At 32.7% G+C, this 27,932-nt stretch overlaps 1 protein-coding gene and 25 non-coding genes across 26 annotated transcripts in view; 13 read left to right on the forward strand and 13 right to left on the reverse strand.

The window, feature by feature from the left end:
- The window catches only part of LOC148608750 (uncharacterized), a 226,934-nt gene that overhangs the window by 106,993 nt on the left and 92,009 nt on the right, over window positions 1–27,932 (reverse strand). The gene's annotated exons all lie outside the window — the stretch shown is intronic.
- Trnav-uac (transfer RNA valine (anticodon UAC)) lies at window positions 588–660 on the reverse strand. The gene has a single exon. It is a non-coding gene; the product is annotated as a tRNA-Val (tRNA).
- Trnav-aac (transfer RNA valine (anticodon AAC)) lies at window positions 1,068–1,140 on the forward strand. The gene has a single exon. It is a non-coding gene; the product is annotated as a tRNA-Val (tRNA).
- On the reverse strand, window positions 2,548–2,620 carry Trnav-uac (transfer RNA valine (anticodon UAC)). The gene has a single exon. It is a non-coding gene; the product is annotated as a tRNA-Val (tRNA).
- Trnav-aac (transfer RNA valine (anticodon AAC)) lies at window positions 3,029–3,101 on the forward strand. The gene has a single exon. It is a non-coding gene; the product is annotated as a tRNA-Val (tRNA).
- Trnav-uac (transfer RNA valine (anticodon UAC)) lies at window positions 4,509–4,581 on the reverse strand. The gene has a single exon. It is a non-coding gene; the product is annotated as a tRNA-Val (tRNA).
- Window positions 4,989–5,061, forward strand: Trnav-aac (transfer RNA valine (anticodon AAC)). The gene has a single exon. It is a non-coding gene; the product is annotated as a tRNA-Val (tRNA).
- Window positions 6,469–6,541, reverse strand: Trnav-uac (transfer RNA valine (anticodon UAC)). Its single transcript has one exon. It is a non-coding gene; the product is annotated as a tRNA-Val (tRNA).
- On the forward strand, window positions 6,952–7,024 carry Trnav-aac (transfer RNA valine (anticodon AAC)). Its single transcript has one exon. It is a non-coding gene; the product is annotated as a tRNA-Val (tRNA).
- On the reverse strand, window positions 8,431–8,503 carry Trnav-uac (transfer RNA valine (anticodon UAC)). The gene has a single exon. It is a non-coding gene; the product is annotated as a tRNA-Val (tRNA).
- Window positions 11,801–11,873, reverse strand: Trnav-uac (transfer RNA valine (anticodon UAC)). The gene has a single exon. It is a non-coding gene; the product is annotated as a tRNA-Val (tRNA).
- On the forward strand, window positions 12,281–12,353 carry Trnav-aac (transfer RNA valine (anticodon AAC)). The gene has a single exon. It is a non-coding gene; the product is annotated as a tRNA-Val (tRNA).
- Window positions 13,759–13,831, reverse strand: Trnav-uac (transfer RNA valine (anticodon UAC)). Its single transcript has one exon. It is a non-coding gene; the product is annotated as a tRNA-Val (tRNA).
- On the forward strand, window positions 14,239–14,311 carry Trnav-aac (transfer RNA valine (anticodon AAC)). Its single transcript has one exon. It is a non-coding gene; the product is annotated as a tRNA-Val (tRNA).
- Window positions 15,711–15,783, reverse strand: Trnav-uac (transfer RNA valine (anticodon UAC)). The gene has a single exon. It is a non-coding gene; the product is annotated as a tRNA-Val (tRNA).
- Trnav-aac (transfer RNA valine (anticodon AAC)) lies at window positions 16,192–16,264 on the forward strand. Its single transcript has one exon. It is a non-coding gene; the product is annotated as a tRNA-Val (tRNA).
- On the reverse strand, window positions 17,669–17,741 carry Trnav-uac (transfer RNA valine (anticodon UAC)). Its single transcript has one exon. It is a non-coding gene; the product is annotated as a tRNA-Val (tRNA).
- Trnav-aac (transfer RNA valine (anticodon AAC)) lies at window positions 18,149–18,221 on the forward strand. The gene has a single exon. It is a non-coding gene; the product is annotated as a tRNA-Val (tRNA).
- Window positions 19,627–19,699, reverse strand: Trnav-uac (transfer RNA valine (anticodon UAC)). The gene has a single exon. It is a non-coding gene; the product is annotated as a tRNA-Val (tRNA).
- Trnav-aac (transfer RNA valine (anticodon AAC)) lies at window positions 20,108–20,180 on the forward strand. The gene has a single exon. It is a non-coding gene; the product is annotated as a tRNA-Val (tRNA).
- On the reverse strand, window positions 21,588–21,660 carry Trnav-uac (transfer RNA valine (anticodon UAC)). The gene has a single exon. It is a non-coding gene; the product is annotated as a tRNA-Val (tRNA).
- On the forward strand, window positions 22,068–22,140 carry Trnav-aac (transfer RNA valine (anticodon AAC)). The gene has a single exon. It is a non-coding gene; the product is annotated as a tRNA-Val (tRNA).
- Window positions 23,868–23,940, forward strand: Trnav-aac (transfer RNA valine (anticodon AAC)). The gene has a single exon. It is a non-coding gene; the product is annotated as a tRNA-Val (tRNA).
- Trnav-uac (transfer RNA valine (anticodon UAC)) lies at window positions 25,345–25,417 on the reverse strand. The gene has a single exon. It is a non-coding gene; the product is annotated as a tRNA-Val (tRNA).
- Window positions 25,826–25,898, forward strand: Trnav-aac (transfer RNA valine (anticodon AAC)). Its single transcript has one exon. It is a non-coding gene; the product is annotated as a tRNA-Val (tRNA).
- On the forward strand, window positions 27,818–27,890 carry Trnav-aac (transfer RNA valine (anticodon AAC)). The gene has a single exon. It is a non-coding gene; the product is annotated as a tRNA-Val (tRNA).

Below are 27,932 nucleotides of genomic sequence, written 5' to 3' on the forward strand. Positions count from 1 at the left end.
TGTTCTCAAAAAGCATGTAAATGACGCATACTTGTATTATAAACAGAAAAGGTGTCTGTATTAATTTGGAAAAAAAATATGATTTAAACAAACATTCTATATAAAGGATCAGTAATAATGAAATACATAGTGACTTTAAATTGAGATCTGATTGTAATTCATTGTTACAATTCAAATTAACACTGATATTATGAATTATTGGTAGACTAGCACTAATAATTATTTTATGAATGTATTAATGTGCATAAAATTTTATCAAAATAAAAAAAATCACATTTGCACAACACGCGGAAGGTCCTGAGGTTATTCCTCAGCCGAAACAGATATATCGGAAAAGAGTTGCAGTGGAAAATGTTAAAATTAAGGAGAAAAAAAATAGACCAGCCACTTCTTTTGAAAAGTAATAAATTCTGGTATATCGCATGTAGGTCGACACGGTTTGTCCAGAGAATTAGTTTTCTTCGTGTAATTGAACTATTTTCAAGTCTTGGGTAAAATATGTTATAGCTATAGCTATTCGATTCGATTTGATTTTTCGGAGTGTACAAACATATCTTTTGAACTTTTCGGAGTACAAAAATATCTAGAGGTTCTGGCGAGGTTCGAACTCGCGACCTTCTGCGTGTAAAGCAGACGTGATAACCACTACACCACAGAACCGGTCCAACAAATTGGAGAAAAATATATCATTTAAAGATGGACCTGTCCTTGGTGCACTTTCAAATGCTACTTCGAAGTTTTCTGTGCAAAAATTATGATCCGACCAAGTTTTCGTTTGCACTTTGATGATCAGGCAAATTTTCCGATTGGTTTGAACCATTTGCCGCAGAATACATTCATTTCACACAAAAAAAAAAAAAAAAACCCACAGCTGTACAGTAGGCCAAATGGTTCATTGATAGTTTACAAGTATGAAGGGTCATTTCTGCGGATGGGAGCAACTTTGCTCACGGTCATTTCAGAAAATTTTTTCCAGCCTTTTCTTTTGCATTATAATTTTGTGCAATATGAGTGTTGACGCATTTGCATCAAAGTTAAATAAGTTTTTTCATACCTGAATACGTAAGGTTTCCGTGGTGTAGTGGTTATCACATCCGCTTAACACGCGGAAGGTCCTGAGTTCAATCCTCAGCGGAAACATATATTTTTTGCCATCTTTATTGCCGTCATAAAATGTATGCTTTTAGACTCAAGTTTTTAGGTCGGCTATTAGATGTGGATTATAATGTTGTTTGGAAAGCTACATGTCCTTATTTCTTTTTCTAAAGTACAAGAAATCAATCGTGGTGTTGAAATACTGTTTTATCATTTTACTCATAGACAATTAGAATGTTTGCCTGATTTTTCCACAAGATTATATGCTTTTAGTTGAAGAAAATACAAACACAAACACTTGTAATTGCACCCGTTTTGAATATAATTTATAGTCTTGATGGTAGAAAGTACGCTTTACCTAATACAACAAGATCATTTTATGAGATATTGTTAAGGACATTACCAAGGAAACTTACATGTAATTCTTTACATTACTGGTGTGAAATATGTTTAAAATTTGATGGTCAAAAAGTTCTGAACTTTTTCATTTTTTTCTTCTCTAAGGAGAGAAAGATGAGATGTCATATTACTGCTGATTCTATGTGTCCAGTTTGCGAAGATGTACATGAGGACTTGGAGCATTTAACTATTCTGTGTAGATGTTTGACTCAGTTCAATGACTTTTTTTTTAAAGATTTTTTACATAACATTCTGTGTACATGTAATAGTTCTGCAAGCATTGTCAACACACTAGACTTCAATTATATATGTCACTTTGGTCTAGTCAAGAAGGATAAACATATAAACTTATAATTTGCAACTATAGTTTTATGTGCTAGTTCTAAGATTTTGTGTTGTAAAGAGGAGAAATGTTTCTACGAAGGATGCATGAGAAATTGATAGACACAGCGCCATATTATAAAAATGTTCTCAAAAAGCATGTAAATGACGCATACTTGTATTATAAACAGAAAAGGTGTCTGTATTAATTTGGAAAAAAAATATGATTTAAACAAACATTCTATATAAAGGATCAGTAATAATGAAATACATAGTGACTTTAAATTGAGATCTGATTGTAATTCATTGTTACAATTCAAATTAACACTGATATTATGAATTATTGGTAGACTAGCACTAATAATTATTTTATGAATGTATTAATGTGCATAAAATTTTATCAAAATAAAAAAAATCACATTTGCACAACACGCGGAAGGTCCTGAGGTTATTCCTCAGCCGAAACAGATATATCGGAAAAGAGTTGCAGTGGAAAATGTTAAAATTAAGGAGAAAAAAAATAGACCAGCCACTTCTTTTGAAAAGTAATAAATTCTGGTATATCGCATGTACGTCGACACGGTTTGTCCAGAGAATTAGTTTTCTTCGTGTAATTGAACTATTTTCAAGTCTTGGGTAAAATATGTTATAGCTATAGCTATTCGATTCGATTTGATTTTTCGGAGTGTACAAACATATCTTTTGAACTTTTCGGAGTACAAAAATATCTAGAGGTTCTGGCGAGGTTCGAACTCGCGACCTTCTGCGTGTAAAGCAGACGTGATAACCACTACACCACAGAACCGGTCCAACAAATTGGAGAAAAATATATCATTTAAAGATGGACCTGTCCTTGGTGCACTTTCAAATGCTACTTCGAAGTTTTCTGTGCAAAAATTATGATCCGACCAAGTTTTCGTTTGCACTTTGATGATCAGGCAAATTTTCCGATTGGTTTGAACCATTTGCCGCAGAATACATTCATTTCACACAAAAAAAAAAAAAAAAAACCCACAGCTGTACAGTAGGCCAAATGGTTCATTGATAGTTTACAAGTATGAAGGGTCATTTCTGCGGATGGGAGCAACTTTGCTCACGGTCATTTCAGAAAATTTTTTCCAGCCTTTTCTTTTGCATTATAATTTTGTGCAATATGAGTGTTGACGCATTTGCATCAAAGTTAAATAAGTTTTTTCATACCTGAATACGTAAGGTTTCCGTGGTGTAGTGGTTATCACATCCGCTTAACACGCGGAAGGTCCTGAGTTCAATCCTCAGCGGAAACATATATTTTTTGCCATCTTTATTGCCGTCATAAAATGTATGCTTTTAGACTCAAGTTTTTAGGTCGGCTATTAGATGTGGATTATAATGTTGTTTGGAAAGCTACATGTCCTTATTTCTTTTTCTAAAGTACAAGAAATCAATCGTGGTGTTGAAATACTGTTTTATCATTTTACTCATAGACAATTAGAATGTTTGCCTGATTTTTCCACAAGATTATATGCTTTTAGTTGAAGAAAATACAAACACAAACACTTGTAATTGCACCCGTTTTGAATATAATTTATAGTCTTGATGGTAGAAAGTACGCTTTACCTAATACAACAAGATCATTTTATGAGATATTGTTAAGGACATTACCAAGGAAACTTACATGTAATTCTTTACATTACTGGTGTGAAATATGTTTAAAATTTGATGGTCAAAAAGTTCTGAACTTTTTCATTTTTTTCTTCTCTAAGGAGAGAAAGATGAGATGTCATATTACTGCTGATTCTATGTGTCCAGTTTGCGAAGATGTACATGAGGACTTGGAGCATTTAACTATTCTGTGTAGATGTTTGACTCAGTTCAATGACTTTTTTTTTAAAGATTTTTTACATAACATTCTGTGTACATGTAATAGTTCTGCAAGCATTGTCAACACACTAGACTTCAATTATATATGTCACTTTGGTCTAGTCAAGAAGGATAAACATATAAACTTATAATTTGCAACTATAGTTTTATGTGCTAGTTCTAAGATTTTGTGTTGTAAAGAGGAGAAATGTTTCTACGAAGGATGCATGAGAAATTGATAGACACAGCGCCATATTATAAAAATGTTCTCAAAAAGCATGTAAATGACGCATACTTGTATTATAAACAGAAAAGGTGTCTGTATTAATTTGGAAAAAAAATATGATTTAAACAAACATTCTATATAAAGGATCAGTAATAATGAAATACATAGTGACTTTAAATTGAGATCTGATTGTAATTCATTGTTACAATTCAAATTAACACTGATATTATGAATTATTGGTAGACTAGCACTAATAATTATTTTATGAATGTATTAATGTGCATAAAATTTTATCAAAATAAAAAAAATCACATTTGCACAACACGCGGAAGGTCCTGAGGTTATTCCTCAGCCGAAACAGATATATCGGAAAAGAGTTGCAGTGGAAAATGTTAAAATTAAGGAGAAAAAAAATAGACCAGCCACTTCTTTTGAAAAGTAATAAATTCTGGTATATCGCATGTAGGTCGACACGGTTTGTCCAGAGAATTAGTTTTCTTCGTGTAATTGAACTATTTTCAAGTCTTGGGTAAAATATGTTATAGCTATAGCTATTCGATTCGATTTGATTTTTCGGAGTGTACAAACATGTCTTTTGAACTTTTCGGAGTACAAAAATATCTAGAGGTTCTGGCGAGGTTCGAACTCGCGACCTTCTGCGTGTAAAGCAGACGTGATAACCACTACACCACAGAACCGGTCCAACAAATTGGAGAAAAATATATCATTTAAAGATGGACCTGTCCTTGGTGCACTTTCAAATGCTACTTCGAAGTTTTCTGTGCAAAAATTATGATCCGACCAAGTTTTCGTTTGCACTTTGATGATCAGGCAAATTTTCCGATTGGTTTGAACCATTTGCCGCAGAATACATTCATTTCACACAAAAAAAAAAAAAAAAACCCACAGCTGTACAGTAGGCCAAATGGTTCATTGATAGTTTACAAGTATGAAGGGTCATTTCTGCGGATGGGAGCAACTTTGCTCACGGTCATTTCAGAAAATTTTTTCCAGCCTTTTCTTTTGCATTATAATTTTGTGCAATATGAGTGTTGACGCATTTGCATCAAAGTTAAATAAGTTTTTTCATACCTGAATACGTAAGGTTTCCGTGGTGTAGTGGTTATCACATCCGCTTAACACGCGGAAGGTCCTGAGTTCAATCCTCAGCGGAAACATATATTTTTTGCCATCTTTATTGCCGTCATAAAATGTATGCTTTTAGACTCAAGTTTTTAGGTCGGCTATTAGATGTGGATTATAATGCTGTTTGGAAAGCTACATGTCCTTATTTCTTTTTCTAAAGTACAAGAAATCAATCGTGGTGTTGAAATACTGTTTTATCATTTTACTCATAGACAATTAGAATGTTTGCCTGATTTTTCCACAAGATTATATGCTTTTAGTTGAAGAAAATACAAACACAAACACTTGTAATTGCACCCGTTTTGAATATAATTTATAGTCTTGATGGTAGAAAGTACGCTTTACCTAATACAACAAGATCATTTTATGAGATATTGTTAAAGACATTACCAAGGAAACTTACATGTAATTCTTTACATTACTGGTGTGAAATATGTTTAAAATTTGATGGTCAAAAAGTTCTGAACTTTTTCATTTTTTTCTTCTCTAAGGAGAGAAAGATGAGATGTCATATTACTGCTGATTCTATGTGTCCAGTTTGCGAAGATGTACATGAGGACTTGGAGCATTTAACTATTCTGTGAAGATGTTTGACTCAGTTCAATGACTTTTTTTTTAAAGATTTTTTACATAACATTCTGTGTACATGTAATAGTTCTGCAAGCATTGTCAATACACTAAACTTCAATTATATATGTCACTTTGGTCTAGTCAAGAAGGATAAACATATAAACTTATAATTTGCAACTATAGTTTTATGTGCTAGTTCTAAGATTTTGTGTTGTAAAGAGGAGAAATGTTTCTACGAAGGATGCATGAGAAATTGATAGACACAGCGCCATATTATAAAAATGTTCTCAAAAAGCATGTAAATGACGCATACTTGTATTATAAACAGAAAAGGTGTCTGTATTAATTTGGAAAAAAAATATGATTTAAACAAACATTCTATATAAAGGATCAGTAATAATGAAATACATAGTGACTTTAAATTGAGATCTGATTGTAATTCATTGTTACAATTCAAATTAACACTGATATTATGAATTATTGGTAGACTAGCACTAATAATTATTTTATGAATGTATTAATGTGCATAAAATTTTATCAAAATAAAAAAAATCACATTTGCACAACACGCGGAAGGTCCTGAGGTTATTCCTCAGCCGAAACAGATATATCGGAAAAGAGTTGCAGTGGAAAATGTTAAAATTAAGGAGAAAAAAAATAGACCAGCCACTTCTTTTGAAAAGTAATAAATTCTGGTATATCGCATGTACGTCGACACGGTTTGTCCAGAGAATTAGTTTTCTTCGTGTAATTGAACTATTTTCAAGTCTTGGGTAAAATATGTTATAGCTATAGCTATTCGATTCGATTTGATTTTTCGGAGTGTACAAACATATCTTTTGAACTTTTCGGAGTACAAAAATATCTAGAGGTTCTGGCGAGGTTCGAACTCGCGACCTTCTGCGTGTAAAGCAGACGTGATAACCACTACACCACAGAACCGGTCCAACAAATTGGAGAAAAATATATCATTTAAAGATGGACCTGTCCTTGGTGCACTTTCAAATGCTACTTCGAAGTTTTCTGTGCAAAAATTATGATCCGACCAAGTTTTCGTTTGCACTTTGATGATCAGGCAAATTTTCCGATTGGTTTGAACCATTTGCCGCAGAATACATTCATTTCACACAAAAAAAAAAAACAAAAAAACCCACAGCTGTACAGTAGGCCAAATGGTTCATTGATAGTTTACAAGTATGAAGGGTCATTTCTGCGGATGGGAGCAACTTTGCTCACGGTCATTTCAGAAAATTTTTTCCAGCCTTTTCTTTTGCATTATAATTTTGTGCAATATGAGTGTTGACGCATTTGCATCAAAGTTAAATAAGTTTTTTCATACCTGAATACGTAAGGTTTCCGTGGTGTAGTGGTTATCACATCCGCTTAACACGCGGAAGGTCCTGAGTTCAATCCTCAGCGGAAACATATATTTTTGCCATCTTTATTGCCGTCATAAAATGTATGCTTTTAGACTCAAGTTTTTAGGTCGGCTATTAGATGTGGATTATAATGTTGTTTGGAAAGCTACATGTCCTTATTTCTTTTTCTAAAGTACAAGAAATCAATCGTGGTGTTGAAATACTGTTTTATCATTTTACTCATAGACAATTAGAATGTTTGCCTGATTTTTCCACAAGATTATATGCTTTTAGTTGAAGAAAATACAAACACAAACACTTGTAATTGCACCCGTTTTGAATATAATTTATAGTCTTGATGGTAGAAAGTACGCTTTACCTAATACAACAAGATCATTTTATGAGATATTGTTAAGGACATTACCAAGGAAACTTACATGTAATTCTTTACATTACTGGTGTGAAATATGTTTAAAATTTGATGGTCAAAAAGTTCTGAACTTTTTCATTTTTTTCTTCTCTAAGGAGAGAAAGATGAGATGTCATATTACTGCTGATTCTATGTGTCCAGTTTGCGAAGATGTACATGAGGACTTGGAGCATTTAACTATTCTGTGTAGATGTTTGACTCAGTTCAATGACTTTTTTTTTAAAGATTTTTTACATAACATTCTGTGTACATGTAATAGTTCTGCAAGCATTGTCAATACACTAAACTTCAATTATATATGTCACTTTGGTCTAGTCAAGAAGGATAAACATATAAACTTATAATTTGCAACTATAGTTTTATGTGCTAGTTCTAAGATTTTGTGTTGTAAAGAGGAGAAATGTTTCTACGAAGGATGCATGAGAAATTGATAGACACAGCGCCATATTATAAAAATGTTCTCAAAAAGCATGTAAATGACGCATACTTGTATTATAAACAGAAAAGGTGTCTGTATTAATTTGGAAAAAAAATATGATTTAAACAAACATTCTATATAAAGGATCAGTAATAATGAAATACATAGTGACTTTAAATTGAGATCTGATTGTAATTCATTGTTACAATTCAAATTAACACTGATATTATGAATTATTGGTAGACTAGCACTAATAATTATTTTATGAATGTATTAATGTGCATAAAATTTTATCAAAATAAAAAAAATCACATTTGCACAACACGCGGAAGGTCCTGAGGTTATTCCTCAGCCGAAACAGATATATCGGAAAAGAGTTGCAGTGGAAAATGTTAAAATTAAGGAGAAAAAAAATAGACCAGCCACTTCTTTTGAAAAGTAATAAATTCTGGTATATCGCATGTAGGTCGACACGGTTTGTCCAGAGAATTAGTTTTCTTCGTGTAATTGAACTATTTTCAAGTCTTGGGTAAAATATGTTATAGCTATAGCTATTCGATTCGATTTGATTTTTCGGAGTGTACAAACATGTCTTTTGAACTTTTCGGAGTACAAAAATATCTAGAGGTTCTGGCGAGGTTCGAACTCGCGACCTTCTGCGTGTAAAGCAGACGTGATAAACACTACACCACAGAACCGGTCCAACAAATTGGAGAAAAATATATCATTTAAAGATGGACCTGTCCTTGGTGCACTTTCAAATGCTACTTCGAAGTTTTCTGTGCAAAAATTATGATCCGACCAAGTTTTCGTTTGCACTTTGATGATCAGGCAAATTTTCCGATTGGTTTGAACCATTTGCCGCAGAATACATTCATTTCACACAAAAAAAAAAAAAAAAACCCACAGCTGTACAGTAGGCCAAATGGTTCATTGATAGTTTACAAGTATGAAGGGTCATTTCTGCGGATGGGAGCAACTTTGCTCACGGTCATTTCAGAGAGACCAGTCGAGTATGCCCAAGATGTCGGACGCCTTTTTGTCAGTGCTGATAGAAAATGTGATTATTTGTCGGATTACCGTGTTTTGGATTGGATTTACCAGCCATTACTTATGTATTTAGGACATTGTTTCACTAAACGTAAGTCAGATTGACAATTTGATGTATTATAAGCGTTTTTATACTGATTGTGCTTATTCTTCATTTCCCGTTGAGGGTCTGCATGGGAGGTAGAGCTTCATTGGAAAAAATGGAAAATCTCCCAAAAACGTTGTTAGCTTTGGTGAATATTGTTAGTGAACAATACAGTGAATTTTCATGGTCTTCTGTTGAACAGAATGGAAAAATGCGAATTAGCTTAAGTTGGACAAACAATCAACCGAAGCGACACAAATCCAAGTCTACACGTAGTCGTGATCAAAGACGGTATGATGAATTTATTGCGGCCAAAAATAGCGTCGGTGAAAACATAAAAGATCAGACATTGTCAAGTGATACTGGTTCTTCCGATGATGATTCCGAATCATCTGACAAACAATCGGACTGGGATATGGAGATATCTGTCGCAGATAAGTTAGAGAAAACCCCGTGTGGATCCTCGCATAAGGTAATTAAATCACCGGTTGAACCAAATAAAGAAAAGCAGTCAAGCAAGAAAGGTAGCGGTGGACAATCGATTACTGATAATGTGTGTATAAAGAAGACTATTCATAAACCTGTTGAACCACCTCGGCAAGATTTAAATAGATCAAAAGTGAATACCGGTACACAAAAAAGGAAAACGGACAATACACAACCAATTGTTCAAATACCACTTTCATTGGACAAAATTGTTATCAAATTTTGTACTGGTAGTATTGGCGTTTTATTAGCATTTTTGCCAGGAACGATGAACATTCTTCATCACTGTTTAACAGACGATGAAACTATTATTATTGACCGCTCCGTCCATCACTGGAAATATTTTAAGAAAAATATTGAAGAAGATTTTAATGATGTACGGCAAACTAAATTTTACAGTGATATAGTGAAAGAAGGAATTCAAAAGATGGAATACTTTTTGAAGAGTCAATAGACCTTATTTGTATGAGAGTGCCATTGAATTGTGGATTGTTTGAGTTTAATCATATTTTGTTAAAACTTTATACCAAAGTTGATATAAAGGCGTGGAGGTCCAGCCTTTTTACATAACTTTTGGACAAGAGATTTAATTGATATATTGTTAAATTAAAATAATCCTCTTTTCGTGAAGTCATGCTTGTTTTTACCTTTTACGAAAAATGTTGAAAAATAACTAAAAAAGTATGCGAATATATTTAAACTGTTGTAAGAAAGTGTAGATGATATGAGCAGACATTTGTATGTTTAATGTATTCTTTCAGGATTGCATGAAAAATGGACAATTGTGAATGTGATTGTATTCAGCCTGGATTGTAATACGGACAATTGAGAATTAATGTTTTTGTGAACAAAATATTGATGTAAAAATCTGTGATATATATTTGATGATTGATAATATAAAGATAAAAAAAAAAAATCACATCCGCTTAACACGCGGAAGGTCCTGAGTTCAATCCTCAGCGGAAACATATATTTTTGCCATCTTTATTGCCGTCATAAAATGTATGCTTTTAGACTCAAGTTTTTAGGTCGGCTATTAGATGTGGATTATAATGTTGTTTGGAAAGCTACATGTCCTTATTTCTTTTTCTAAAGTACAAGAAATCAATCGTGGTGTTGAAATACTGTTTTATCATTTTACTCATAGACAATTAGAATGTTTGCCTGATTTTTCCACAAGATTATATGCTTTTAGTTGAAGAAAATACAAACACAAACACTTGTAATTGCACCCGTTTTGAATATAATTTATAGTCTTGATGGTAGAAAGTACGCTTTACCTAATACAACAAGATCATTTTATGAGATATTGTTAAGGACATTACCAAGGAAACTTACATGTAATTCTTTACATTACTGGTGTGAAATATGTTTAAAATTTGATGGTCAAAAAGTTCTGAACTTTTTCATTTTTTTCTTCTCTAAGGAGAGAAAGATGAGATGTCATATTACTGCTGATTCTATGTGTCCAGTTTGCGAAGATGTACATGAGGACTTGGAGCATTTAACTATTCTGTGAAGATGTTTGACTCAGTTCAATGACTTTTTTTTTAAAGATTTTTTACATAACATTCTGTGTACATGTAATAGTTCTGCAAGCATTGTCAACACACTAGACTTCAATTATATATGTCACTTTGGTCTAGTCAAGAAGGATAAACATATAAACTTATAATTTGCAAATATAGTTTTATGTGCTAGTTCTAAGATTTTGTGTTGTAAAGAGGAGAAATGTTTCTACGAAGGATGCATGAGAAATTGATAGACACAGCGCCATATTATAAAAATGTTCTCAAAAAGCATGTAAATGACGCATACTTGTATTATAAACAGAAAAGGTGTCTGTATTAATTTGGAAAAAAAATATGATTTAAACAAACATTCTATATAAAGGATCAGTAATAATGAAATACATAGTGACTTTAAATTGAGATCTGATTGTAATTCATTGTTACAATTCAAATTAACACTGATATTATGAATTATTGGTAGACTAGCACTAATAATTATTTTATGAATGTATTAATGTGCATAAAATTTTATCAAAATAAAAAAAATCACATTTGCACAACACGCGGAAGGTCCTGAGGTTATTCCTCAGCCGAAACAGATATATCGGAAAAGAGTTGCAGTGGAAAATGTTAAAATTAAGGAGAAAAAAAATAGACCAGCCACTTCTTTTGAAAAGTAATAAATTCTGGTATATCGCATGTAGGTCGACACGGTTTGTCCAGAGAATTAGTTTTCTTCGTGTAATTGAACTATTTTCAAGTCTTGGGTAAAATATGTTATAGCTATAGCTATTCGATTCGATTTGATTTTTCGGAGTGTACAAACATGTCTTTTGAACTTTTCGGAGTACAAAAATATCTAGAGGTTCTGGCGAGGTTCGAACTCGCGACCTTCTGCGTGTAAAGCAGACGTGATAAACACTACACCACAGAACCGGTCCAACAAATTGGAGAAAAATATATCATTTAAAGACGGACCTGTCCTTGGTGCACTTTCAAATGCTACTTCGAAGTTTTCTGTGCAAAAATTATGATCCGACCAAGTTTTCGTTTGCACTTTGATGATCAGGCAAATTTTCCGATTGGTTTGAACCATTTGCCGCAGAATACATTCATTTCACACAAAAAAAAAACAAAAAACCCACAGCTGTACAGTAGGCCAAATGGTTCATTGATAGTTTACAAGTATGAAGGGTCATTTCTGCGGATGGGAGCAACTTTGCTCACGGTCATTTCAGAAAATTTTTTCCAGCCTTTTCTTTTGCATTATAATTTTGTGCAATATGAGTGTTGACGCATTTGCATCAAAGTTCAATAAGTTTTTTCATACCTGAATACGTAAGGTTTCCGTGGTGTAGTGGTTATCACATCCGCTTAACACGCGGAAGGTCCTGAGTTCAATCCTCAGCGGAAACATATATTTTTGCCATCTTTATTGCCGTCATAAAATGTATGCTTTTAGACTCAAGTTTTTAGGTCGGCTATTAGATGTGGATTATAATGTTGTTTGGAAAGCTACATGTCCTTATTTCTTTTTCTAAAGTACAAGAAATCAATCGTGGTGTTGAAATACTGTTTTATCATTTTACTCATAGACAATTAGAATGTTTGCCTGATTTTTCCACAAGATTATATGCTTTTAGTTGAAGAAAATACAAACACAAACACTTGTAATTGCACCCGTTTTGAATATAATTTATAGTCTTGATGGTAGAAAGTACGCTTTACCTAATACAACAAGATCATTTTATGAGATATTGTTAAAGACATTACCAAGGAAACTTACATGTAATTCTTTACATTACTGGTGTGAAATATGTTTAAAATTTGATGGTCAAAAAGTTCTGAACTTTTTCATTTTTTTCTTCTCTAAGGAGAGAAAGATGAGATGTCATATTACTGCTGATTCTATGTGCCCAGTTTGCGAAGATGTACATGAGGACTTGGAGCATTTAACTATTCTGTGAAGATGTTTGACTCAGTTCAATGACTTTTTTTTTAAAGATTTTTTACATAACATTCTGTGTACATGTAATAGTTCTGCAAGCATTGTCAACACACTAGACTTCAATTATATATGTCACTTTGGTCTAGTCAAGAAGGATAAACATATAAACTTATAATTTGCAAATATAGTTTTATGTGCTAGTTCTAAGATTTTGTGTTGTAAAGAGGAGAAATGTTTCTACGAAGGATGCATGAGAAATTGATAGACACAGCGCCATATTATAAAAATGTTCTCAAAAAGCATGTAAATGACGCATACTTGTATTATAAACAGAAAAGGTGTCTGTATTAATTTGGAAAAAAAATATGATTTAAACAAACATTCTATATAAAGGATCAGTAATAATGAAATACATAGTGACTTTAAATTGAGATCTGATTGTAATTCATTTTTACAATTCAAATTAACACTGATATTATGAATTATTGGTAGACTAGCACTAATAATTATTTTATGAATGTATTAATGTGCATAAAATTTTATCAAAATAAAAAAATCACATTTGCACAACACGCGGAAGGTCCTGAGGTTATTCCTCAGCCGAAACAGATATATCGGAAAAGAGTTGCAGTGGAAAATGTTAAAATTAAGGAGAAAAAAAATAGACCAGCCACTTCTTTTGAAAAGTAATAAATTCTGGTATATCGCATGTACGTCGACACGGTTTGTCCAGAGAATTAGTTTTCTTCGTGTAATTGAACTATTTTCAAGTCTTGGGTAAAATATGTTATAGCTATAGCTATTCGATTCGATTTGATTTTTCGGAGTGTACAAACATGTCTTTTGAACTTTTCGGAGTACAAAAATATCTAGAGGTTCTGGCGAGGTTCGAACTCGCGACCTTCTGCGTGTAAAGCAGACGTGATAAACACTACACCACAGAACCGGTCCAACAAATTGGAGAAAAATATATCATTTAAAGATGGACCTGTCCTTGGTGCACTTTCAAATGCTACTTCGAAGTTTTCTGTGCAAAAATTATGATCCGACCAAGTTTTCGTTTGCACTTTGATGATCAGGCAAATTTTCCGATTGGTTTGAACCATTTGCCGCAGAATACATTCATTTCACACACAAAAAAAAAAAAAAACCCACAGCTGTACAGTAGGCCAAATGGTTCATTGATAGTTTACAAGTATGAAGGGTCATTTCTGCGGATGGGAGCAACTTTGCTCACGGTCATTTCAGAAAATTTTTTCCAGCCTTTTCTTTTGCATTATAATTTTGTGCAATATGAGTGTTGACGCATTTGCATCAAAGTTAAATAAGTTTTTTCATACCTGAATACGTAAGGTTTCCGTGGTGTAGTGGTTATCACATCCGCTTAACACGCGGAAGGTCCTGAGTTCAATCCTCAGCGGAAACATATATTTTTTGCCATCTTTATTGCCGTCATAAAATGTATGCTTTTAGACTCAAGTTTTTAGGTCGGCTATTAGATGTGGATTATAATGCTGTTTGGAAAGCTACATGTCCTTATTTCTTTTTCTAAAGTACAAGAAATCAATCGTGGTGTTGAAATACTGTTTTATCATTTTACTCATAGACAATTAGAATGTTTGCCTGATTTTTCCACAAGATTATATGGTTTTAGTTGAAGAAAATACAAACACAAACACTTGTAATTGCACCCGTTTTGAATATAATTTATAGTCTTGATGGTAGAAAGTACGCTTTACCTAATACAACAAGATCATTTTATGAGATATTGTTAAAGACATTACCAAGGAAACTTACATGTAATTCTTTACATTACTGGTGTGAAATATGTTTAAAATTTGATGGTCAAAAAGTTCTGAACTTTTTCATTTTTTTCTTCTCTAAGGAGAGAAAGATGAGATGTCATATTACTGCTGATTCTATGTGTCCAGTTTGCGAAGATGTACATGAGGACTTGGAGCATTTAACTATTCTGTGTAGATGTTTGACTCAGTTCAATGACTTTTTTTTTAAAGATTTTTTACATAACATTCTGTGTACATGTAATAGTTCTGCAAGCATTGTCAATACACTAGACTTCAATTATATATGTCACTTTGGTCTAGTCAAGAAGGATAAACATATAAACTTATAATTTGCAAATATAGTTTTATGTGCTAGTTCTAAGATTTTGTGTTGTAAAGAGGAGAAATGTTTCTACGAAGGATGCATGAGAAATTGATAGACACAGCGCCATATTATAAAAATGTTCTCAAAAAGCATGTAAATGACGCATACTTGTATTATAAACAGAAAAGGTGTCTGTATTAATTTGGAAAAAAAATATGATTTAAACAAACATTCTATATAAAGGATCAGTAATAATGAAATACATAGTGACTTTAAATTGAGATCTGATTGTAATTCATTGTTACAATTCAAATTAACACTGATATTATGAATTATTGGTAGACTAGCACTAATAATTATTTTATGAATGTATTAATGTGCATAAAATTTTATCAAAATAAAAAAATCACATTTGCACAACACGCGGAAGGTCCTGAGGTTATTCCTCAGCCGAAACAGATATATCGGAAAAGAGTTGCAGTGGAAAATGTTAAAATTAAGGAGAAAAAAAATAGACCAGCCACTTCTTTTGAAAAGTAATAAATTCTGGTATATCGCATGTACGTCGACACGGTTTGTCCAGAGAATTAGTTTTCTTCGTGTAATTGAACTATTTTCAAGTCTTGGGTAAATATGTTATAGCTATTCGATTCGATTTGATTTTTCGGAGTGTACAAAGATATCTTTTGAACTTTTCGGAGTACAAAAATATCTAGAGGTTCTGGCGAGGTTCGAACTCGCGACCTTCTGCGTGTAAAGCAGACGTGATAAACACTACACCACAGAACCGGTCCAACAAATTGGAGAAAAATATATCATTTAAAGATGGACCTGTCCTTGGTGCACTTTCAAATGCTACTTCGAAGTTTTCTGTGCAAAAATTATGATCCGACCAAGTTTTCGTTTGCACTTTGATGATCAGGCAAATTTTCCGATTGGTTTGAACCATTTGCCGCAGAATACATTCATTTCACACAAAAAAAAAACAAAAAAACCCACAGCTGTACAGTAGGCCAAATGGTTCATTGATAGTTTACAAGTATGAAGGGTCATTTCTGCGGATGGGAGCAACTTTGCTCACGGTCATTTCAGAAAATTTTTTCCAGCCTTTTCTTTTGCATTATAATTTTGTGCAATATGAGTGTTGACGCATTTGCATCAAAGTTAAATAAGATTTTTCATACCTGAATACGTAAGGTTTCCGTGGTGTAGTGGTTATCACATCCGCTTAACACGCGGAAGGTCCTGAGTTCAATCCTCAGCGGAAACATATATTTTTGCCATCTTTATTGCCGTCATAAAATGTATGCTTTTAGACTCAAGTTTTTAGGTCGGCTATTAGATGTGGATTATAATGTTGTTTGGAAAGCTACATGTCCTTATTTCTTTTTCTAAAGTACAAGAAATCAATCGTGGTGTTGAAATACTGTTTTATCATTTTACTCATAGACAATTAGAATGTTTGCCTGATTTTTCCACAAGATTATATGGTTTTAGTTGAAGAAAATACAAACACAAACACTTGTAATTGCACCCGTTTTGAATATAATTTATAGTCTTGATGGTAGAAAGTACGCTTTACCTAATACAACAAGATCATTTTATGAGATATTGTTAAAGACATTACCAAGGAAACTTACATGTAATTCTTTACATTACTGGTGTGAAATATGTTTAAAATTTGATGGTCAAAAAGTTCTGAACTTTTTCATTTTTTTCTTCTCTAAGGAGAGAAAGATGAGATGTCATATTACTGCTGATTCTATGTGTCCAGTTTGCGAAGATGTACATGAGGACTTGGAGCATTTAACTATTCTGTGTAGATGTTTGACTCAGTTCAATGACTTTTTTTTTAAAGATTTTTTACATAACATTCTGTGTACATGTAATAGTTCTGCAAGCATTGTCAATACACTAGACTTCAATTATATATGTCACTTTGGTCTAGTCAAGAAGGATAAACATATAAACTTATAATTTGCAAATATAGTTTTATGTGCTAGTTCTAAGATTTTGTGTTGTAAAGAGGAGAAATGTTTCTACGAAGGATGCATGAGAAATTGATAGACACAGCGCCATATTATAAAAATGTTCTCAAAAAGCATGTAAATGACGCATACTTGTATTATAAACAGAAAAGGTGTCTGTATTAATTTGGAAAAAAAATATGATTTAAACAAACATTCTATATAAAGGATCAGTAATAATGAAATACATAGTGACTTTAAATTGAGATCTGATTGTAATTCATTGTTACAATTCAAATTAACACTGATATTATGAATTATTGGTAGACTAGCACTAATAATTATTTTATGAATGTATTAATGTGCATAAAATTTTATCAAAATAAAAAAATCACATTTGCACAACACGCGGAAGGTCCTGAGGTTATTCCTCAGCCGAAACAGATATATCGGAAAAGAGTTGCAGTGGAAAATGTTAAAATTAAGGAGAAAAAAAATAGACCAGCCACTTCTTTTGAAAAGTAATAAATTCTGGTATATCGCATGTACGTCGACACGGTTTGTCCAGAGAATTAGTTTTCTTCGTGTAATTGAACTATTTTCAAGTCTTGGGTAAATATGTTATAGCTATAGCTATTCGATTCGATTTGATTTTTCGGAGTGTACAAAGATATCTTTTGAACTTTTCGGAGTACAAAAATATCTAGAGGTTCTGGCGAGGTTCGAACTCGCGACCTTCTGCGTGTAAAGCAGATGTGATAACCACTACACCACAGAACCGGTCCAACAAATTGGAGAAAAATATATCATTTAAAGATGGACCTGTCCTTGGTGCACTTTCAAATGCTACTTCGAAGTTTTCTGTGCAAAAATTATGATCCGACCAAGTTTTCGTTTGCACTTTGATGATCAGGCAAATTTTCCGATTGGTTTGAACCATTTGCCGCAGAATACATTCATTTCACACACAAAAAAAAAAAAAAACCCACAGCTGTACAGTAGGCCAAATGGTTCATTGATAGTTTACAAGTATGAAGGGTCATTTCTGCGGATGGGAGCAACTTTGCTCACGGTCATTTCAGAAAATTTTTTCCAGCCTTTTCTTTTGCATTATAATTTTGTGCAATATGAGTGTTGACGCATTTGCATCAAAGTTAAATAAGTTTTTTCATACCTGAATACGTAAGGTTTCCGTGGTGTAGTGGTTATCACATCCGCTTAACACGCGGAAGGTCCTGAGTTCAATCCTCAGCGGAAACATATATTTTTTGCCATCTTTATTGCCGTCATAAAATGTATGCTTTTAGACTCAAGTTTTTAGGTCGGCTATTAGATGTGGATTATAATGCTGTTTGGAAAGCTACATGTCCTTATTTCTTTTTCTAAAGTACAAGAAATCAATCGTGGTGTTGAAATACTGTTTTATCATTTTACTCATAGACAATTAGAATGTTTGCCTGATTTTTCCACAAGATTATATGCTTTTAGTTGAAGAAAATACAAACACAAACACTTGTAATTGCACCCGTTTTGAATATAATTTATAGTCTTGATGGTAGAAAGTACGCTTTACCTAATACAACAAGATCATTTTATGAGATATTGTTAAAGACATTACCAAGGAAACTTACATGTAATTCTTTACATTACTGGTGTGAAATATGTTTAAAATTTGATGGTCAAAAAGTTCTGAACTTTTTCATTTTTTTCTTCTCTAAGGAGAGAAAGATGAGATGTCATATTACTGCTGATTCTATGTGTCCAGTTTGCGAAGATGTACATGAGGACTTGGAGCATTTAACTATTCTGTGTAGATGTTTGACTCAGTTCAATGACTTTTTTTTTAAAGATTTTTTACATAACATTCTGTGTACATGTAATAGTTCTGCAAGCATTGTCAATACACTAGACTTCAATTATATATGTCACTTTGGTCTAGTCAAGAAGGATAAACATATAAACTTATAATTTGCAAATATAGTTTTATGTGCTAGTTCTAAGATTTTGTGTTGTAAAGAGGAGAAATGTTTCTACGAAGGATGCATGAGAAATTGATAGACACAGCGCCATATTATAAAAATGTTCTCAAAAAGCATGTAAATGACGCATACTTGTATTATAAACAGAAAAGGTGTCTGTATTAATTTGGAAAAAAAATATGATTTAAACAAACATTCTATATAAAGGATCAGTAATAATGAAATACATAGTGACTTTAAATTGAGATCTGATTGTAATTCATTGTTACAATTCAAATTAACACTGATATTATGAATTATTGGTAGACTAGCACTAATAATTATTTTATGAATGTATTAATGTGCATAAAATTTTATCAAAATAAAAAAATCACATTTGCACAACACGCGGAAGGTCCTGAGGTTATTCCTCAGCCGAAACAGATATATCGGAAAAGAGTTGCAGTGGAAAATGTTAAAATTAAGGAGAAAAAAAATAGACCAGCCACTTCTTTTGAAAAGTAATAAATTCTGGTATATCGCATGTACGTCGACACGGTTTGTCCAGAGAATTAGTTTTCTTCGTGTAATTGAACTATTTTCAAGTCTTGGGTAAATATGTTATAGCTATAGCTATTCGATTCGATTTGATTTTTCGGAGTGTACAAAGATATCTTTTGAACTTTTCGGAGTACAAAAATATCGAGAGGTTCTGGCGAGGTTCGAACTCGCGACCTTCTGCGTGTAAAGCAGATGTGATAACCACTACACCACAGAACCGGTCCAACAAATTGGAGAAAAATATATCATTTAAAGATGGACCTGTCCTTGGTGCACTTTCAAATGCTACTTCGAAGTTTTCTGTGCAAAAATTATGATCCGACCAAGTTTTCGTTTGCACTTTGATGATCAGGCAAATTTTCCGATTGGTTTGAACCATTTGCCGCAGAATACATTCATTTCACACACAAAAAAAAAAACAAAACCCACAGCTGTACAGTAGGCCAAATGGTTCATTGATAGTTTACAAGTATGAAGGGTCATTTCTGCGGATGGGAGCAACTTTGCTCACGGTCATTTCAGAAAATTTTTTCCAGCCTTTTCTTTTGCATTATAATTTTGTGCAATATGAGTGTTGACGCATTTGCATCAAAGTTAAATAAGTTTTTTCATACCTGAATACGTAAGGTTTCCGTGGTGTAGTGGTTATCACATCCGCTTAACACGCGGAAGGTCCTGAGTTCAATCCTCAGCGGAAACATATATTTTTTGCCATCTTTATTGCCGTCATAAAATGTATGCTTTTAGACTCAAGTTTTTAGGTCGGCTATTAGATGTGGATTATAATGCTGTTTGGAAAGCTACATGTCCTTATTTCTTTTTCTAAAGTACAAGAAATCAATCGTGGTGTTGAAATACTGTTTTATCATTTTACTCATAGACAATTAGAATGTTTGCCTGATTTTTCCACAAGATTATATGCTTTTAGTTGAAGAAAATACAAACACAAACACTTGTAATTGCACCCGTTTTTGAATATAATTTATAGTCTTGATGGTAGAAAGTACGCTTTACCTAATACAACAAGATCATTTTATGAGATATTGTTAAAGACATTACCAAGGAAACTTACATGTAATTCTTTACATTACTGGTGTGAAATATGTTTAAAATTTGATGGTCAAAAAGTTCTGAACTTTTTCATTTTTTTCTTCTCTAAGGAGAGAAAGATGAGATGTCATATTACTGCTGATTCTATGTGTCCAGTTTGCGAAGATGTACATGAGGACTTGGAGCATTTAACTATTCTGTGAAGATGTTTGACTCAGTTCAATGACTTTTTTTTTAAAGATTTTTTACATAACATTCTGTGTACATGTAATAGTTCTGCAAGCATTGTCAATACACTAGACTTCAATTATATATGTCACTTTGGTCTAGTCAAGAAGGATAAACATATAAACTTATAATTTGCAAATATAGTTTTATGTGCTAGTTCTAAGATTTTGTGTTGTAAAGAGGAGAAATGTTTCTACGAAGGATGCATGAAAAATTGATAGACACAGCGCCATATTATAAAAATGTTCTCAAAAAGCATGTAAATGACGCATACTTGTATTATAAACAGAAAAGGTGTCTGTATTAATTTGGAAAAAAAATATGATTTAAACAAACATTCTATATAAAGGATCAGTAATAATGAAATACATAGTGACTTTAAATTGAGATCTGATTGTAATTCATTGTTACAATTCAAATTAACACTGACATTATGAATTATTGGTAGACTAGCACTAATAATTATTTTATGAATGTATTAATGTGCATAAAATTTTATCAAAATAAAAAAATCACATTTGCACAACACGCGGAAGGTCCTGAGGTTATTCCTCAGCCGAAACAGATATATCGGAAAAGAGTTGCAGTGGAAAATGTTAAAATTAAGGAGAAAAAAAATAGACCAGCCACTTCTTTTGAAAAGTAATAAATTCTGGTATATCGCATGTACGTCGACACGGTTTGTCCAGAGAATTAGTTTTCTTCGTGTAATTGAACTATTTTCAAGTCTTGGGTAAAATATGTTATAGCTACAGCTATTCGATTCGATTTGATTTTTCGGAGTGTACAAACATGTCTTTTGAACTTTTCGGAGTACAAAAATATCTAGAGGTTCTGGCGAGGTTCGAACTCGCGACCTTCTGCGTGTAAAGCAGACGTGATAAACACTACACCACAGAACCGGTCCAACAAATTGGAGAAAAATATATCATTTAAAGATGGACCTGTCCTTGGTGCACTTTCAAATGCTACTTCGAAGTTTTCTGTGCAAAAATTATGATCCGACCAAGTTTTCGTTTGCACTTTGATGATCAGGCAAATTTTCCGATTGGTTTGAACCATTTGCCGCAGAATACATTCATTTCACACACAAAAAAAAAAAAAAACCCACAGCTGTACAGTAGGCCAAATGGTTCATTGATAGTTTACAAGTATGAAGGGTCATTTCTGCGGATGGGAGCAACTTTGCTCACGGTCATTTCAGAAAATTTTTTCCAGCCTTTTCTTTTGCATTATAATTTTGTGCAATATGAGTGTTGACGCATTTGCATCAAAGTTAAATAAGTTTTTTCATACCTGAATACGTAAGGTTTCCGTGGTGTAGTGGTTATCACATCCGCTTAACACGCGGAAGGTCCTGAGTTCAATCCTCAGCGGAAACATATATTTTTTGCCATCTTTATTGCCGTCATAAAATGTATGCTTTTAGACTCAAGTTTTTAGGTCGGCTATTAGATGTGGATTATAATGCTGTTTGGAAAGCTACATGTCCTTATTTCTTTTTCTAAAGTACAAGAAATCAATCGTGGTGTTGAAATACTGTTTTATCATTTTACTCATAGACAATTAGAATGTTTGCCTGATTTTTCCACAAGATTATATGGTTTTAGTTGAAGAAAATACAAACACAAACACTTGTAATTGCACCCGTTTTGAATATAATTTATAGTCTTGATGGTAGAAAGTACGCTTTACCTAATACAACAAGATCATTTTATGAGATATTGTTAAAGACATTACCAAGGAAACTTACATGTAATTCTTTACATTACTGGTGTGAAATATGTTTAAAATTTGATGGTCAAAAAGTTCTGAACTTTTTCATTTTTTTCTTCTCTAAGGAGAGAAAGATGAGATGTCATATTACTGCTGATTCTATGTGTCCAGTTTGCGAAGATGTACATGAGGACTTGGAGCATTTAACTATTCTGTGTAGATGTTTGACTCAGTTCAATGACTTTTTTTTTAAAGATTTTTTACATAACATTCTGTGTACATGTAATAGTTCTGCAAGCATTGTCAATACACTAGACTTCAATTATATATGTCACTTTGGTCTAGTCAAGAAGGATAAACATATAAACTTATAATTTGCAAATATAGTTTTATGTGCTAGTTCTAAGATTTTGTGTTGTAAAGAGGAGAAATGTTTCTACGAAGGATGCATGAGAAATTGATAGACACAGCGCCATATTATAAAAATGTTCTCAAAAAGCATGTAAATGACGCATACTTGTATTATAAACAGAAAAGGTGTCTGTATTAATTTGGAAAAAAAATATGATTTAAACAAACATTCTATATAAAGGATCAGTAATAATGAAATACATAGTGACTTTAAATTGAGATCTGATTGTAATTCATTGTTACAATTCAAATTAACACTGATATTATGAATTATTGGTAGACTAGCACTAATAATTATTTTATGAATGTATTAATGTGCATAAAATTTTATCAAAATAAAAAAATCACATTTGCACAACACGCGGAAGGTCCTGAGGTTATTCCTCAGCCGAAACAGATATATCGGAAAAGAGTTGCAGTGGAAAATGTTAAAATTAAGGAGAAAAAAAATAGACCAGCCACTTCTTTTGAAAAGTAATAAATTCTGGTATATCGCATGTACGTCGACACGGTTTGTCCAGAGAATTAGTTTTCTTCGTGTAATTGAACTATTTTCAAGTCTTGGGTAAAAATGTTATAGCTATTCGATTCGATTTGATTTTTCGGAGTGTACAAAGATATCTTTTGAACTTTTCGGAGTACAAAAATATCTAGAGGTTCTGGCGAGGTTCGAACTCGCGACCTTCTGCGTGTAAAGCAGACGTGATTTTTTTTTTTTATCTTTATTAATCCATTTGCCGCAGAATACATTCATTTCACACAAAAAAAAAACAAAAAAACCCACAGCTGTACAGTAGGCCAAATGGTTCATTGATAGTTTACAAGTATGAAGGGTCATTTCTGCGGATGGGAGCAACTTTGCTCACGGTCATTTCAGAAAATTTTTTCCAGCCTTTTCTTTTGCATTATAATTTTGTGCAATATGAGTGTTGACGCATTTGCATCAAAGTTAAATAAGATTTTTCATACCTGAATACGTAAGGTTTCCGTGGTGTAGTGGTTATCACATCCGCTTAACACGCGGAAGGTCCTGAGTTCAATCCTCAGCGGAAACATATATTTTTGCCATCTTTATTGCCGTCATAAAATGTATGCTTTTAGACTCAAGTTTTTAGGTCGGCTATTAGATGTGGATTATAATGCTGTTTGGAAAGCTACATGTCCTTATTTCTTTTTCTAAAGTACAAGAAATCAATCGTGGTGTTGAAATACTGTTTTATCATTTTACTCATAGACAATTAGAATGTTTGCCTGATTTTTCCACAAGATTATATGGTTTTAGTTGAAGAAAATACAAACACAAACACTTGTAATTGCACCCGTTTTGAATATAATTTATAGTCTTGATGGTAGAAAGTACGCTTTACCTAATACAACAAGATCATTTTATGAGATATTGTTAAAGACATTACCAAGGAAACTTACATGTAATTCTTTACATTACTGGTGTGAAATATGTTTAAAATTTGATGGTCAAAAAGTTCTGAACTTTTTCATTTTTTTCTTCTCTAAGGAGAGAAAGATGAGATGTCATATTACTGCTGATTCTATGTGTCCAGTTTGCGAAGATGTACATGAGGACTTGGAGCATTTAACTATTCTGTGTAGATGTTTGACTCAGTTCAATGACTTTTTTTTTAAAGATTTTTTACATAACATTCTGTGTACATGTAATAGTTCTGCAAGCATTGTCAATACACTAGACTTCAATTATATATGTCACTTTGGTCTAGTCAAGAAGGATAAACATATAAACTTATAATTTGCAAATATAGTTTTATGTGCTAGTTCTAAGATTTTGTGTTGTAAAGAGGAGAAATGTTTCTACGAAGGATGCATGAGAAATTGATAGACACAGCGCCATATTATAAAAATGTTCTCAAAAAGCATGTAAATGACGCATACTTGTATTATAAACAGAAAAGGTGTCTGTATTAATTTGGAAAAAAAATATGATTTAAACAAACATTCTATATAAAGGATCAGTAATAATGAAATACATAGTGACTTTAAATTGAGATCTGATTGTAATTCATTGTTACAATTCAAATTAACACTGATATTATGAATTATTGGTAGACTAGCACTAATAATTATTTTATGAATGTATTAATGTGCATAAAATTTTATCAAAATAAAAAAATCACATTTGCACAACACGCGGAAGGTCCTGAGGTTATTCCTCAGCCGAAACAGATATATCGGAAAAGAGTTGCAGTGGAAAATGTTAAAATTAAGGAGAAAAAAAATAGACCAGCCACTTCTTTTGAAAAGTAATAAATTCTGGTATATCGCATGTACGTCGACACGGTTTGTCCAGAGAATTAGTTTTCTTCGTGTAATTGAACTATTTTCAAGTCTTGGGTAAATATGTTATAGCTATAGCTATTCGATTCGATTTGATTTTTCGGAGTGTACAAAGATATCTTTTGAACTTTTCGGAGTACAAAAATATCTAGAGGTTCTGGCGAGGTTCGAACTCGCGACCTTCTGCGTGTAAAGCAGATGTGATAACCACTACACCACAGAACCGGTCCAACAAATTGGAGAAAAATATATCATTTAAAGATGGACCTGTCCTTGGTGCACTTTCAAATGCTACTTCGAAGTTTTCTGTGCAAAAATTATGATCCGACCAAGTTTTCGTTTGCACTTTGATGATCAGGCAAATTTTCCGATTGGTTTGAACCATTTGCCGCAGAATACATTCATTTCACACACAAAAAAAAAAAAAAAACCCACAGCTGTACAGTAGGCCAAATGGTTCATTGATAGTTTACAAGTATGAAGGGTCATTTCTGCGGATGGGAGCAACTTTGCTCACGGTCATTTCAGAAAATTTTTTCCAGCCTTTTGTTTTGCATTATAATTTTGTGCAATATGAGTGTTGACGCATTTGCATCAAAGTTAAATAAGTTTTTTCATACCTGAATACGTAAGGTTTCCGTGGTGTAGTGGTTATCACATCCGCTTAACACGCGGAAGGTCCTGAGTTCAATCCTCAGCGGAAACATATATTTTTTGCCATCTTTATTGCCGTCATAAAATGTATGCTTTTAGACTCAAGTTTTTAGGTCGGCTATTAGATGTGGATTATAATGCTGTTTGGAAAGCTACATGTCCTTATTTCTTTTTCTAAAGTACAAGAAATCAATCGTGGTGTTGAAATACTGTTTTATCATTTTACTCATAGACAATTAGAATGTTTGCCTGATTTTTCCACAAGATTATATGCTTTTAGTTGAAGAAAATACAAACACAAACACTTGTAATTGCACCCGTTTTGAATATAATTTATAGTCTTGATGGTAGAAAGTACGCTTTACCTAATACAACAAGATCATTTTATGAGATATTGTTAAAGACATTACCAAGGAAACTTACACGTAATTCTTTACATTACTGGTGTGAAATATGTTTAAAATTTGATGGTCAAAAAGTTCTGAACTTTTTAATTTTTTCTTCTCTAAGGAGAGAAAGATGAGATGTCATATTACTGCTGATTCTATGTGTCCAGTTTGCGAAGATGTACATGAGGACTTGGAGCATTTAACTATTCTGTGAAGATGTTTGACTCAGTTCAATGACTTTTTTTTTAAAGATTTTTTACATAACATTCTGTGTACATGTAATAGTTCTGCAAGCATTGTCAATACACTAGACTTCAATTATATATGTCACTTTGGTCTAGTCAAGAAGGATAAACATATAAACTTATAATTTGCAAATATAGTTTTATGTGCTAGTTCTAAGATTTTGTGTTGTAAAGAGGAGAAATGTTTCTACGAAGGATGCATGAGAAATTGATAGACACAGCGCCATATTATAAAAATGTTCTCAAAAAGCATGTAAATGACGCATACTTGTATTATAAACAGAAAAGGTGTCTGTATTAATTTGGAAAAAAAATATGATTTAAACAAACATTCTATATAAAGGATCAGTAATAATGAAATACATAGTGACTTTAAATTGAGATCTGATTGTAATTCATTGTTACAATTCAAATTAACACTGATATTATGAATTATTGGTAGACTAGCACTAATAATTATTTTATGAATGTATTAATGTGCATAAAATTTTATCAAAATAAAAAAATCACATTTGCACAACACGCGGAAGGTCCTGAGGTTATTCCTCAGCCGAAACAGATATATCGGAAAAGAGTTGCAGTGGAAAATGTTAAAATTAAGGAGAAAAAAAATAGACCAGCCACTTCTTTTGAAAAGTAATAAATTCTGGTATATCGCATGTACGTCGACACGGTTTGTCCAGAGAATTAGTTTTCTTCGTGTAATTGAACTATTTTCAAGTCTTGGGTAAAATATGTTATAGCTATAGCTATTCGATTCGATTTGATTTTTCGGAGTGTACAAACATATCTTTTGAACTTTTCGGAGTACAAAAATATCTAGAGGTTCTGGCGAGGTTCGAACTCGCGACCTTCTGCGTGTAAAGCAGACGTGATTTTTTTTTTTTATCTTTATATTAAAGCAGACGTGATAAACACTACACCACAGAACCGGTCCAACAAATTGGAGAAAAATATATCATTTAAAGATGGACCTGTCCTTGGTGCACTTTCAAATGCTACTTCGAAGTTTTCTGTGCAAAAATTATGATCCGACCAAGTTTTCGTTTGCACTTTGATGATCAGGCAAATTTTCCGATTGGTTTGAACCATTTGCCGCAGAATACATTCATTTCACACACACAAAAAAAAAAACCCACAGCTGTACAGTAGGCCAAATGGTTCATTGATAGTTTACAAGTATGAAGGGTCATTTCTGCGGATGGGAGAAACTTTGCTCACGGTCATTTCAGAAAATTTTTTCCAGCCTTTTCTTTTACATTATAATTTTGTGCAATATGAGTGTTGACGCATTTGCATCAAAGTTAAATAAGTTTTTTCATACCTGAATACGTAAGGTTTCCGTGGTGTAGTGGTTATCACATCCGCTTAACACGCGGAAGGTCCTGAGTTCAATCCTCAGCGGAAACATATACTTTTGCCATCTTTATTGCCGTCATAAAATGTATGCTT

Source organism: Perna viridis, chromosome 8, assembly GCF_037379345.1.
Source record: "Perna viridis isolate PV_CMFRI_1.1 ecotype Kerala chromosome 8, ASM3737934v1, whole genome shotgun sequence".
NCBI lineage: Eukaryota > Metazoa > Mollusca > Bivalvia > Mytilida > Mytilidae > Perna > Perna viridis.